This window comes from Dendrobates tinctorius, unplaced genomic scaffold (assembly GCF_039654945.1).
Source record: "Dendrobates tinctorius isolate UK_male_01 unplaced genomic scaffold, ASM3965494v1 ptg000073l, whole genome shotgun sequence".
Lineage (NCBI taxonomy): Eukaryota > Metazoa > Chordata > Amphibia > Anura > Dendrobatidae > Dendrobates > Dendrobates tinctorius.
The window spans coordinates 4,368,447-4,384,079 of record NW_027361741.1 but is presented as its reverse complement, the minus strand read 5'-3'; the positions used below and the strand labels follow the sequence as shown (position 1 = coordinate 4,384,079).

Genomic DNA, 15,633 nt, shown 5'->3' with positions numbered 1-15,633 from the left:
CTAAGGTATTATACAAAATACTGAGGACAAAAAAAAAGCAAGGTGTGTGCATGAGATTTCTGAAATTTCGGAAAAACGCAGCTGAATATTTGCATGAAAAATGCAACGTGTGAATATAGCCTTAGGCTACTTTCACACTTGCTTTTTTTGCGCTGCGTGCGAAGTGCAAACGCGCATAAAAAACGCATCATGCGTTCTGTATGCGTTTTCTTGTTTATTTGCGCATGGTTTTTGCAAAAAAAGCATGCGTTTTTTCGTGCACATGTCCATGCGCACGTCAGCGCTGCCATAGACTTTAATGAGGCTTTGGGTGAATTAATAATAAATAATAATCTTTATTTTTATATAGCGCTAACATATTCCGCAGCGCTTTACACACATTTTCATCACTGTCCCCGATGGGGCTCACAATCTAAATTACCTATCAGTATGTCTTTGGAATGTCTTTTGAATTGCGTGCGCATGCGTTCTTTTTTTTTTTTTAGACAGGTTGGACGCACACAAAATGCAAAAGGATGCATTTTGTGCACCCGGGTGCGCACTACAAAAAAACGCATGCGCATACAAACACATGCCAATGCGCACCCATGTTAAGTATAGGGAAAACGCATGCGCATTTATGCGCAAAAACGCAGCGCAAAAAAGCGCAAGTGTGAAACCAGCCTTATTTGGCATTTTTTTTTATTCAAGTTTTTTTTTGAAGTGAGAATAAGGGTGTGTGCACACGTCGCAGTTTTGCCACACGGATTTATAACAAAACCTTAAGGGCTTCCTGATGCTAGCAACGTGAGAACTCTGAAGTCTCATGCAAATGTTGCTTTGTGACTTGCAGATTTAAATCTGCAGCATGTAAATCCTTTCAGTGTTTGCAGCGTTTTACCAGTGAAGTAAGTTAACCCCTTTACCCCCAAGGGTGGTTTGCACGTTCATGACCGGGCCAATTTTTACAATTCTGACGACTGTACTTTAATGAGGTCATAACTCTGGAACGCTTCCATGGATCCCACTGATTCCACCAATGTTTTCTTGTGACATATTGTACTTCATGTTAGTGGAAACATTTCATTCCTATAACTTGCGTTTATTTGTGAAAAAAAAACGTAAATTTGGCGCAAATTTTGAAAATTTCGCATTTTTCCAACTTTGAATTTTTATGCCCTTAAATCACAGAGATACGGCACACAAAAAACTTAATAAGTAACATTTCCCACATGTTTACTTTACATCAGCACAATTTTGGAACCAAAATTTTTTTTGTTAGGAAGTTATAAGGGTTAAAAGTTGACTAGCGATTTCTCATTTTTGCAACACCATTTTATTTTAGGGACCACATCACATATGAAGTCACTTTGAGGGGTCTATATGATGGAAAATACCCAAAAGTGACATCAATCTAAAAACTGCACCCCTCAAGGTGCTCAAAACCACATTCAAAAAGTTTATTAACCCTTCAGGTGCTTCACAGGAATTTTTTGAATGTTTAAAAAAAAAATGAACATTTAACTTTTTTTACAAAAAAATTCATTCAGGTCCAATTTTTTTTTATCTTACCAAGGGTAACAGGAGAAATTGGACTGCAAAAGTTATTGTGTAATTTTTCCTGTGTACGCTGATACCTGATATGTGGTGGGGAACCACTGTTCCGGCACATGGCAGAGTTCAGAATGGAAGGACCGCCGTTTGTCTCTTTCAATACAAAATTGGCTGGAATTCAGATCGGACGCAATGTCACTTTTGGAGAGCCCCTGATGTGCCTAAACAGTGGAAACACCCCACAAGTGATCCCCATTTTGGAAACTAGACCCCTCAAGGAACTTATCTAGATGTGTGGTGAGAACTTTGAACCCCCAAGGGCTTCACAGAAGTTTATAACGTACAGCCATAAAATTAAAAAATCATATTTTTTCCACAAAAATGATCTTTTCACCCCCAACTTTTATTTTCGCAAGGGTAACAGGACCCCAAAAGTTATTGTGCAATTTTTCCTGAGTACACTGATACTCCATATGTGGGGGTATACCACTATTTGGGCGTATGGCAGAGCTCAGAAGGGAAGCAGCGCCATTTGACTTTTTTGGCTGGAATTGAGATCGGACGCCATGCCGCGTTTGGAAAGCCCCTGATGTGCCTAAATAGTGGAAATCCCCCACAAATGATACAATTTTGGAAACTAGACCCCCCAAGAAACCCCCAAGGACTTCACAGAAGTTTATAACGACCGGGCATGAAAATAAAAAAATCATATTTTTTTCACAAACATAATCTTTTAGTTCCCAATTTTTTTATTTTCTCAAGGGTAACAGAAGAAATTAGACCCCAAAGGTTGTTGTCCAATTTGTCCTGAGTACGCTGATATCCCATATGTGGGGAAAAACTACTGTATGGGCACACATTTGGGCTCGGAAGGGAAGTAGTGACGTTTTGGATTGCAGACTTTGATGGAATGGTCTGTGGGTGTCAAGTTGCCTTTGGAGAGCCACTGATGTGCCTAAACTGTGGAACCCCCACCACAAGTGACCCCATTTTGGAAACTAGACCCCCCAAGGAACTTATCTAGATGTGTGGTGAGCACTTTGAACCCCCAAGTGCTTCACAGAAGTTTATAATGCCCGGGCGTGAAAATAAAAAAAAATCATTTTTTCCACAAACATGATCTTTTAGTCCCCAATTTTTTTTTATCTTTCCCAAGGGTAACAGGAGAAATTGGACCCCAAAAGTTGTTGCACAATATGTCCTGAGTAGGCTGATACCCCATATGTGGGGGTAAACCACTGGGCTCATGGCAGAGCTTGGAAGAGAAGGAGCACCATTTGATTTTTTCAGCGCACAATTGGCTGGAATTGAGATCAGACGCCATGTTGCGTTTGGAGAGCCCCTGATGTGCCTAAACAGTGGAAACCACCCAATTCTAACTCCAACCCTAGCCTCAACACACCCCTAACCCTAATCTCAGTCCTAACCCTAACCCCAATTTGGAAAATAGAAATAAATACATTTTTTCAATTTTATTATTTTTCCCTAGGGGTGATAAAGGGGGGGTTTGATTTACTATTTATGGCGGGTTTTTATGTTTGGCAGCTGTCACACGCTAAAAGACGCTTTTTATTGTAAAAATAGTTTTTGCATCACCACATTTTGAGAGCTATAATTTTTTCATATTTTGACCCACCGAGTCATGTGAGGTCTTATATTTTGCGGGACGAGTTGTCGCAGAATGAACAAAAAACAGCATTTCATGAATTTCTTTTGGGGGGTGCGTTTACACCATTCCACGTGTGGTAAAATTGATAAAGCAGTTTTATTCTTCGGGTTAGTACGATTACAGCGATACCTCATTTGTCATTTTTTTATGCTTTGGCGCTTTTATGCAATAAAAACAATTTTATACAAAAAATAATTATTTTTGCATCGCTTTATTCTGCAAGCTATAACTTTTTTATTTTTTCGCTGATGATGCTGTATGGTGGCTCGATTTTTGCAGGTCAAGATGACGTTTTCAGCGGTACCATATTTATTTATATACTTTTTTTGAACGCTTGTTATTGCACTTTTTGTTCGGCGGTATGATGATAAAGCATTGTTTTTTATTTTTATTTTTAAGGGGTTCACTAAAAAGGGGTTAACTAGTGGGACAGTTTTATAGGGCGGGTCGTTACGGATGCGGCGATACTAAATATGTGTACTTTTTTTTTTTTTTTTTTTTTTTTCCAAAAAATGAATTAGGGAATATTTTTTTTCAATTATTTAGGGATTTTGTATAAATTATTTTTACTCTTTTTTTATTTTTTTTTTATTTTATTATTTTGTCCCATCACTGTGAAGTGTCAGATTGCTGATCTGACACTTTGCAGTGCAGTGTCAGATCAGCGATCTGACACAGGCACTGCAGCAGGCTTCTCAGCGCCTGCTCTCTGCAGGCACTAAGTAAGCCACCTCCCTGCAGGCCCTCGTGGCCATCTTGGATCCGGGGGCCTGCGGGGAAGGAGGCCCTCAGAGCAGCACAGCACATCACGCTGCTTTGGAGGTCTCAGGGAAGCGCGCAGGGAGCCCACTCCCTGCGCGATTCTTCCTTAATCCCCCGGTACACTGCGATCATGTTTGATTGCAGTGTGCCAGGGGTTAATGTGCTGGGGGCGGTCCGTGACTGCCCCTGACACATAGTGCTGGGTGTCAGCTGTGATAATCAGGGGGAGCACCGCTGATCGCTTAAACGTACTATCCCGTCCCCGGTCATACGGGCCTGGGTACCGTGGACGGGATAGTACGTCTCATGTCAGAAAGTGGTCAAAAATGGTATGAAAACACAGGTCTTAAAATGATTGTGGATTTTCTGTCTTTTTGTAGCATTCTTTCTGTGCGTTTTAGACAGCAGTGAATGCTATATAGCTAGATAATACTATAGATACAGATAGAGAATAGATATAGAAGAATAAATAGATATCTATATATATAATTGTCTTAAATTGTCTGTCATCCACTTCCGTCTGGATGTCACTGAATCCCACAATCCAACGCGCCGGAAGTATGCCGACCGCCATATTGGAATACCTTAGTGATGGGTATTCCAATATGGCACCCGCTGGTGGTACCAGGCCCTTACACAGTACCACCAGTGGGACACCGCCGGGACCCCCCCCGCCGCCGCTGCAGCTGGACCCGCCGCTGCCTGCCCACTCACCTCCGTCACAGCCGGCAGGAAAGACTGTGGCTTGCGGCCTGTGCTGGAGATGGGGTGTGGGCGCCACCCCATCTCCAACACAGGCCGCAATCCGCGGCCTTTCCTGCCGACTGGCCGCTGCCAGGACCCCCGGCCGCTGGACCCGCCGCTGCTGGCCACATCGCCGGACCCCCTCTGCCTGCCCACCATGTACACACACACACGTACATGTACGTACACACGTACTCTCATACACACACGTACTTACATACACACACACATATACACACTCACGTACACCTACTCGCATATATGCACACACACACGTACTCACACACACACACACACACACACGTACTCTCATCTCCAGCATAGGCCGCAAACCACCCTCTTTCCTGCCTGCTGTGACTGCACGGAGGTGGGTGGGCAGGCAGCTGCGACACACACACACACACACACACACACATATACTCACACACCCTTGCCTCCCGATGCGATAGCATCGGGCACACCTCTAGTATATTATAAAATTGCACCCTGTGGAGCTTATTGGACAGCTTTTTAAAATTAAATGAATGGAAAAAAATGTGGTGAGGTCCCCACCCCTATTTTTTGTAACCAGCAAAAGTAAAGCAGACAGCTGTGAGCTGATATAATCTGGCTGGGAAGGAACATGGTTATTGGGACCATCCTAGCCTAAAAATGCCAGCCCGTTAGCCACCCCAGAAGTGTTGCCTTACATTAGATATGTGCTTTGCCTTGGCTCTTCCTGAATGCCTTTGTGCAGTGACAATTGGGGTAAAGGAATTTGGAGTTATTGTCAGCAGTGAAGTGTCCAAAAACTCAGCTGACAAGCCCTGGTGTTAGTAATGGAGAGTGGTCTACCAGACCACCCCCCCCCCATTACTAACCCATTAAGAAAAAAGATAAACACACACAAAAGTGCTTTTTAAAAAAAACAAAACAAAAAAGGTCCCTGACACTTTCCCTTGTTCACCAGTTTATTAAAAAAGAAGTTTCCATTCAGGTCCGCCGTAGTCCATAGAATCTGATGTAATCCAGAGCGCAGAATGAGCAGGAACATCTGAAGAGAAGTGACGTCACCGCTCTTCAGATGGAGGTGTAACTGGCGCCTCTGAACAGCAGTGATGTCAGTAAAGTCAATGCTCTTCAGACGTTCCAGGTCACTGATTTCTGCGGAGGAACTTTTTAAAAAAATAAATTGGTGAAGGAGGGATCAGAAATGTACATGATCTGAGTCTGGCAAATCTCATTTTCAGATCTGTGATTTTCATGGATATATGAATGGATCTATGAATCAGCGTGCCGTCCAATAAAATAAATCTGGCAGCATATGGACAGAATTACTCCAAGTCATACAGTATAAAGTATAAATTTTTACATCCTGTGACCCCTGACGTCTCATCTGAGTAGAGGCTTTTTCTTCTCCATCTGGTCATTTCATGTCAACATCTAACAGCCATGACTCATCTTGTCACACTGATCACTGCAGCCCTGAAAATAATAAGGTTACATATATTATATAAATACATTTGTCCAGTAGCTTAATGACCACCGTTGCAACCGGGTTCAGCGGGTCAGGGGCCCTCCGGCGCAAGCAGAAACTTCAACTGGATGTATTTCCTTGTGTATCCTATACCTATGTAGGCCTATGGGGAATGAATTATATTATATAGAGGCCTAAGGGGAGTGAATTATATTATATAGAGGTCTATGGGGAGTGCATTATTCTATATGGCGGCCAATGCAGAGTGCATTATTCTATATATAGGCCTATGGGGAGTGCATTATAATATATGGATGCCTATGAAGACGGCATTATACTATATGGAGGTCTATGGATACAGTAGTGCATTGTACTATATGGAGGCCTATGGGGAGTGCAATTTATTATATAGAGGCCTATGGGGAATGCATTATACTATAATATAGAGGCCTATGGCCAGTGGGTTATGATATTTAAAGCTCTATGTGTAGTGCATTATTGTCACGCACAGTGTGGGAAGACTAAGTACAACATGAGGGAAAGAGGGGAAGGAAGCCCAAATGCTAGGGAAAGGGGGAGTGGAGACCACCAAACAGCTCTAATAGCACCCTGCCTCTCCTACCGTCCCTATATTGGTTCCACACCAATCGACAAGCAGGAACCTAAGCCCTGTATATTCCTAGAGCTAATGAGCACTGGTCAGTCCCCACTGTACACTAAAGACAAGAAGGGAGACAAACAAGGGAAAAGCAACTTAGCTTGAGCAGTGTCCAGAGAGATAACACCAAACGTCCTACAACAGCACCAGAGAGGAAGTTATCTGACTGCTATAGCTTCAAGCCCTCACAAGGGGAAAATGTGAATATCACCAGCAGCTCCCTGAAGCAGGCTGGGAGTCTATAAACACCCAGGTCCAGGTGTGTCAAATAAGCCAGAGACCTTCTGCAGCCAGATGCAGAGCGACTGTCTGTGACATCTGACACACCCGTGACAGTACCCCCCACACTCTGGATCAGGTTTCTTGGGATAAGAGGTGTGGTGTGAGCGAACCATCCTGGGGGTATTCACCTCTGATGCTGAAACCCACATCCTTTCCTCTGGATCATAACCCTTCCAGTGCACCAAGTGTTGTAGGGAACGATGTTGGAGGCGAGAGTCTACAATCCACAAAATCGGAAACTCTAGATTGCAATCAACCATTATTGTGGGCTCCGGTAGTGGTGAGGAATCAAGAGGTTCCAGATGTTTCTTGAGCAGAGACCTGTGAAAGATGTTGTGGACCTTAAGGGCATGGGGTAGCTCAAGACGAAATACTGCTGGGTTAATGATGGCATTTATTTCATAGGGGTTGTAGGGATTTGCTCTGGTAGGTAATGGCAGGGCTGCAGTAACAAGGCAACACACAGGCTTAAAGTCCAATTTCAGTGGTTTAATGTCACGTTGCAAACAGCAGATTAACAGAAAGTAAAGATAAACAAAAATATACTCCAGCTTGGAGAACCACTGGTCCCAGACTCACCCCTTGCACGGGACGGGCTTAACTAAGAGGCTGCCAGGTCCGCGGCATCCGCCAGATGCCATTCCCAGGGTTGTTGAGAGTCTTGCTGCTATAGTCCTGCAGCACGGGGATCCTGTATACAAGTTCAGGCTAAGTACAGCCAAGTTCCTGAAATTTCCAGACACACACTCACCATGTGCCAAACACCAACCTCCATTACATAGCCCATAACCCCTCCCACAAGTGAGGTAGACATCACATGGGCTGATCACGTGACCATGACATCATCGCAGGTCCTGTCTTTAGGGAAAAACCTGGCCAAACATTAATCTGCTGGGAGACATGTATCTCCCATCCAGTATAACACCCTTTACTGTACCACAGGGTCAATAAATCTAGGACCCAACTTCCAAGAAGGAACCCTCAACTTGATATTCCTGGTAGACAACCACACAAAGTCATTCACATTCAGGTCCAGATATGGCAAGCGTTTTCTGTCAGCCATATGTTTGTATCTGTCCCCCATGATCTTCAGATTACTCACAACCCCGTGCCACACTAAAGAGAGTGACAGAGCTTCAGGATAGCAGTAGTGAGCACAATTTCGGGCACCGTGGTACTGTAGTACTAATCCCAGGCCAGTTCTCACTGCTGGGCTGCTCTGAGTGGTGAGAACAGTGCTGCAGCTTAACTTCTTCCAGCGGTGAGAACAGCTCAGTAGACTGGGGTTAATATAAGTAAAGGCCCCGTCTCACATAGCGAGATCGTTAGTGAGATCGCTGAAGCGTTACCGATTTTGTGACGCAACAGCGACCTCGCCAGCGATCTTGCTACGTGTGACACGCAGCGGCGACCAGGCCCCCGCTGCAATGTCGCTATTTGTGCTCGAAAGTCCTGGGCCATTTTTTGTCGCTGGTGTCCCGCTGGCCAGCGTGCATCGCTGTGTTTGACACCAACGAGCGACTCAGAAATCATGGACGCAGGTGGGAGTCGTCAGAATCGCTGCTGTGTGACAAGGTCCCAACGACCGCTGAGGTTGTTAAACGGATCGCTGGATCGTTGCTGTGTCGTTGGGTAAATCTGCCTGTTTGACAACTTACTAGCGATGCACCAGCGATCCTTACCAGGTCGTATCGTTGTCGGGATCGCTGGTGCGTCGCTCAGTGTAATGGTACCCTAAGGCTGCTAACCTGTACTTGCCACTGCTGCCACTGCAGTGTTCAGAGCAGATCAGGGTAATCATCCCTTTGCTGGGCTCTGATCACTTATTCAGCTCTGCTCTGTCAGTGTAACGCCTTATTCACATGTCTGTGTATGCAGGGACAACTTAATGCGGCTTTACTGCTGCAGAGCCATGCATCTAATCTCATCATGTGTGATACAGTCCGCTGAGATCTGTACTTAATCCCATCATGTGATACTTTCGACGGAGGCTTATATCTATTCCCATCATGTGTTATACACCACTCTGAGCCCTGTATCTACCGTAATCCCAATTTGTGAAATACACTGTGTGTCTAACCCCATCCTATCATAGAATCATAGAATCGTAGAGTTGGAAGGGACCTCCTGGGCCATCTGGTCCAACCCCCTGCTCAAAGCAGGATTCGCTAAATCATCCCAGTCAGATGTCTGTCCAGCCTCTGTTTGAAGACTTCCATTGAAGGAGAACTCACCACTTCTCGTGGCAGCCTGTTCCACTCATTGATCACTCTAACTGTCAAAAAGTTTTTTCTAATATCTAATCTGTGTCTCCTCCCATTCAGTTTCATCCCATCTCTTCTAGTCTTTCCTTGTGCAAATGAGAATAAAGATGATCCTTCTACAATGTGACAGCCCTTTAGATATTTGTAGACACCTATTAAGTCTCCTCTCAGTCTTCTCTTTTGCAAACTAAACATTCCCAAATCCTGCAACCTTTCCTCATAAGACAGGGTTTGCAGACCGGTCACCATTCTGGTCGCTCTTTTCTGATCTTGCTCCAGTTTGTTGATGTCTTTTTTAAAATGTGGTGCCCAAAACTGGACACAATATTCCAGATGAGGTCTGACCAAAGAGGAGTAGAGGGAAATAATGACTTCACGTGATCTAGACTGTATGCTTCTGTTAATACATCCTAGAATTGCATTTGCCTTTTTTGCTGCTGCATCACACTGTTGACTCATATTCAGTCTGTGAGCTAATAGTGTACCCAAGTCTTGTTCACATGTGCTGTTGCTTAGCCCTATTCCTCCCATTCTGTATATGCTTTTTTCATTTTTATTGCCCAGATGTAGTACTTTGCATTTTTCCCTGTTAAAAACCATTCTGTTAGTTGCTGCCCATTGCTCCAGTTTATTTATATCTTTTTGAATCCTCTCTCTCTCTTCTCTAGTATTAGCTATCCCTCCTAGCTTTGTGTCATCAGCAAATTTAATCAGTTTACCCTCAATTCCTTCATCTAAATCGTTGATAAAGATGTTGAACAATACAGGGCCCAGGACAGAGCCCTGTGGTATCCCACTTGAGACATTCTTCCAACTGGATGTGCAGCCATTTACGACCACTCTTTGGGTCCGATCACTTAGCCAGTTATGAGTCCACCTAACAGTTGCCTTGTCCATTCCATACTTAGTCATTTTTTCAATAAGGATTGTATGAGATACTTTGTCAAATGCTTTGCTGAAGTCAAGATATACTATATATACAGCATTTCCTTGATGCACCCAATCAGTGATTCCGTCATAGAAAGAAATTAAGTGTCTGACATGACTTATTAGTTACAAACCCATGCTGACTCTGTTTAATCTCTTCATTCTTATCCAGGTACTGACATACATGTTGTTTAATAATTTGTTCAAAGATCTTTCCTTTGTATAGAAGTCAGACTCACCGGCCTATAGTTGCCTGGGTCCCCCTTCTTCCCCTTTTTGAAGATAGGAACAACATTTGCTCTTCTCCAGTCTTCTGGGACTTCTCCTGTTCTCCAAGAATTTTCAAAGATTATGGAGAGGGGTTCAAAAATTTCTTCTGCTAGCTCCTTCAGTACTCTGGGGTGTAATTCATCTGGACCTGGAGACTTGAATTCATTTAGGTTAGCTAAGTGTTTCCTCACTATCTTTCTGTTTATAGATATCCTGGATTCTTCTATTCCCTTAATAGGACAGTGAATAACAGTTGATGTTACATTTCCTTTCTGAGAGAAAACAGATGCAAAATAGGAATTTAAAAGTTCGGCCTTCTCAACATCCTGTCTTACCATTTCATCATTTTCATCCTGTAAAAATCCTATAGCATCTTTGACTTTTCTTTTACTTTTGACATATCCACAAAATCCTTTATTATTGCTTTTGACATCTCTTGCAAGCCTCAATTCATTGTCAGCTTTAGTAATCTGATGTGTGCCCTGCAGGTTCTGCAGACAGCATTATATTCTTCTTTAGATATGCCTCCCTCTTTCCATTTTATAAACATTTTTTTTCCTTTTTAGACATGTATCTAATTGACTGTGCAGTTCAAAGCAATGATGGAAGAGAGCATCAGCTGACGCTCCCTCTCCCATCATTCCCTGCTCTGCCTCTGGCACACAGCGGGTGCGTGATGACGTCAGGAGCCGAGAGAAGCGCGGGCAAGAGGAGAATGTGAGGAGAGTGTGTGGGTGCTCGGCTGTATACCATATGTGGCTGGGCTATATACCATGTGGTGCTGGGCTATGTACCATATGGTGCTGGGCTATATACCATGTGGTGCTGGGCTATTTATACCATGTGTGGCTGGGCTATATATACCATGGTGCTGGGCTGTATACCAGGGTGCTGGGTTGTATACCATGTGTGGCTGGGCTGTATACCATGTGTGGCTGGGCTATATATACCATGTGTGGCTGGGCTATATACCATGTGGTGCTGGGCTATATACCACGTGGTGCTGGACTATTTATACCATGTGTGTCTGGACTATTTATACTATGTGTGGCTGGGCTATATATACCATGTGGTACTGGGCTATATACCATGTGGTGCTGGACTATTTATTTCAGCTCACCTTATGCTGTACTATTGAATTAATTTTTTTATATATTTTTTTAATATGTTTTCTATTAATATGTTTTTGTTCTTTTGTCATTGTTTCTTTTTTCTTATTTTTTGATATTACTTTTGTATAAATTGTGCACTTCTGATTAGATCACCTGTGACTGAGTTTTATATGTGGTTCAGCTGATATTCCACAGCTACTCTGAGTCTAAGAGCACTTGTGCTCAAAACGCATACAGAGATCTGGAGAATATCCCCATGCAGTAAATCTTGCCGTTACTTGATCACAAGCAGCCATGAATTTATTTTAAATATGATTCAATAAAAATCCTGGATTTTAGTTTCTGGAGCTGGACCTTCCTTTCTTTTCCTGGACTATTTATACCATGTGTGGCTGGGCTATATATATACCATGTGGTGCTGGGCTATATATACACCATGTGTGACTGGGCTATATATACCATGGTGCTGGACTGTATACCATGTGTGGCTGGGCTGTATACATGTGGCTGGGCTGTATACCATGTGGTGCTGGGCTGTATACCATGTGGTGCTGGGCTATGTACCATGTGGTGCTGGGCTATATACCATGTTGTGCTGTACTATTTATACCATGTGTGGCTGGACTATTTATACCATGTGTGGCTGGGCTATATATACCATGTGGTGCTGGGCTATATACCATGTGGTGCTGGGCTATATACCATGTGCTGGGCTATATATACCATGTTGTGCTGGGTTATATATACCATGTTGTGCTGGGTTATATATACCATGTTGTGCTGGGTTATATATACCATGTGGTGCTGGGTTATATATACCATGTGGGGCTGGGCTATATACCATGTGGGGCTGGGCTATATACCATGGGGTGCTGGGCTATATATACCATGTGGTGCTGGGCTATATACCATGTGGTGCTGGGCTATATACCATGTGGTGCTGGGCTATATATACCATTTGGGTTGGGCTATATGCCATGTGGTTCTGTGCTATATACCATGTGGGTCTGGGCTATGTACCATGTGGGGCTGGGCTGTATACCATGGTGGACTGGGCTATATACCATGGTGGGCTGGACTATATACCATGTGATGATGGGCTATATACCATGGTGATTGGCTGTATACCATGTGTGGCTGGGCTATATACCATGTGGTGCTGGACTATTTATACCATGTGTGGCTGGGCTATATACCATGTGGTGCTGAACTATTTATACCATTTGTGGCTGGGCTATATACCATGTGGTGCTGGGCTATATATACCATGTGTGGCTGGGCTATATATACCATGGTGCTGGACTGTATACCATGTGTGGCTGGGCTGTATACCATGTGGTGCTGGGCTATGTACAATGTGGTGCTAGGCTATATACCATGTGGTGCTGTACTATTTATACCATGTGTGGCTGGACTATTTATACCATGTGTGGCCGGGCTATATATACCATGTGGTGCTGGGCTATATACCATGTGGTGCTGGGCTATATATACCATGTTGTGCTGGGTTATATATACCATGTGGTGCTGGGTTATATATACCATATGTGGCTGGGCTATATACCATGTGGGGCTGGGTTATATACCATGGGGTGCTGGGCTATATATACCATGTGTGGTTGGGCTATATACCATGTGGTGCTGGGCTATATATACCATGTGGTGCTGGGCTATATGTACCATGTGTGGCTGGGCTATATATACCATGGTGCTGGACTGTATACCATGTGTGGCTGGGCTGTATACCATGTGGTGCTGGGCTATGTACCATGTGGTGCTGGGCTATATACCATGTGGTGCTGTACTATTTATACCATGTGTGGCTGGGTTATATATACCATGTGGTGCTGGGCTATATACCATGTGGTGCTGGGTTATATATACCATGTTGTGCTGGGTTATATATACCATGTGGTGCTGGGTTATATATACCATGTGGTGCTGGGTTATACATACCATATGTGGCTGGGCTATATACCATGTGGTGCTGGACTATTTATACCATGTGTGGTTGGGCTATATATACCATGTGGTGCTGGGCTATAGATACCATGTGGTGCTGGGCTATATACCATGTGTGGCTGGGCTATGTACCATGTGCTGCTGGGCTATATATACCATGTGGTGCTGGGCTATATATACCATGTGGTTCTGTGCTATATGTCATGTGGTTCTGTGCTATATACCTTGTGGGGCTGGGCTATATACCATATGGGGCTGGGCTAAATACCATATGGGGCTGGGCTATATACCATGTGGGGCTGGGCTATATACCATGGTGGGCTGGGCTATATACCATGTGGTGCTGGGCTATATACTATGCAGCTGTTTATATACCATGGGGGGTACATTTTACATTATATTCTATGGGGGAGGCTGTGTTATATAATATGGGGGGGCTACATTATATTCCAAGGGGAGGTGGGCTGTATTATATTTATTATTTTCTATGGGGGGTGATTGCATCATACTCTATGGGGGGCTGCATTATATTCTATGAGGGGCTAGATTATATTGTATGGGGGCTTCATTATACTTTATAAGGGGGACTACGTTATACTGTATTGTATGGGGGCTGCATTATACTATATGAGGAGGGCTACATTGTATTCTATGGAGGGGCTACATTATACTATATAAGGGGTTGCATTATTTTCTATGGGGGGCTGCAATATACTTTGAGGGGGCTGCCATATATGCTATGGAGGGGCTGCATTATACTATATGAGGGAGACTGCATTATATTCTATAGGGGGATTACATTATATTCTGTGGAGTGGCTGCATTATACTTTGTGGAGTAGCTGTTTTATGCTCTAAGGGGTGGCTGCATTATACTATAAGAGGGGGGCTGCAATATATTCTGTGGGGAGTTACATTATATTGTATGGCAGGGCTGCATTATATTCTATGGGGTGGTTGCATTATGCTCTATGGGGTGGCTGCATTATACTAAATGTGGGCTGCATTATACTGTATCAAGAACTATGGGGAATACATTATATGAAGAACTATGGGGTGCATTATACTATGGGAAGTGAATTGTACTACATGGATGACTATGGCGGTGCATTATACTATATGGAGCACTATGAGGAGTGTATTATACTATATGGAGGACTGGGCAGTGTATTTTAATATATGGAGGGCTATGAGGAGTGTATTATACTATATGGAGGACTATGGGGCACATTATACTATATGGAGGACTATGGGGTGTAAACTGTAGATGTGCTTCTAATAACATGATACTGTATGGTGATCTGTTAGTGATCCCCATTAGTGATTGTTCTGTCCCCATCATTCTTTCTCAGACGATGGAAAGAGGCCGGGAAACAAGTGTTGAATGACTTCAATATTGTCGATCATACTCATTTAGGGTGTGTGCACACGATGCGGATTCTGCTGCGTTGTACAGTACCACTATAGTCAATGGAAAATGAAAAACGCAGTGCACACGCTGAGGATTTTTCCGCAGTTTTAAATCTGCAGCATGTCACTTCTTTGTGCGGAATCTGCAGCGGTTTGACACCTGCTCCATTACCAGGTGTCAAAAAGCAGGGGAAAACTGCAGTCTAATCCGCACTAAATCGGCAAGTAAAACACAGGTCTTTTGACCTGTGGATTTACCTGCAGATTTAGGCTATGGGCCCAGGTAGCGTTTTAAAACGCACAATGAAAACCGGACTCCTTCCCAGAAATCGCGCTTTTTTTTCCACGCGATTTCACCGTGATTTTACCGCAATTCTGTTTGCGATTTTGCCGCGATTTTCTCAAGCACTTTCCAAGCGATTTGAAGCATCGCTTGGAAAGTGATTGACAGGTTGGTCACACTCGTCAAACGTAGTGTTTGATAAGTGTGACCAGCTTTTTAGTATAAGATAAAATGTAAAAAATGATAAAAAAATAAAAAATCGGGGTATATTTACCTTCCGACGTCCCGCGCTGCCATCCCGG

General features: G+C 43.6%; 1 protein-coding gene across 1 annotated transcript in view; it reads left to right on the top strand.

The window, feature by feature from the left end:
• SDSL (serine dehydratase like) overlaps positions 1-15,633 on the top strand; it is a 149,507-nt gene that overhangs the window by 8,279 nt on the left and 125,595 nt on the right. The window lies entirely within an intron of this gene.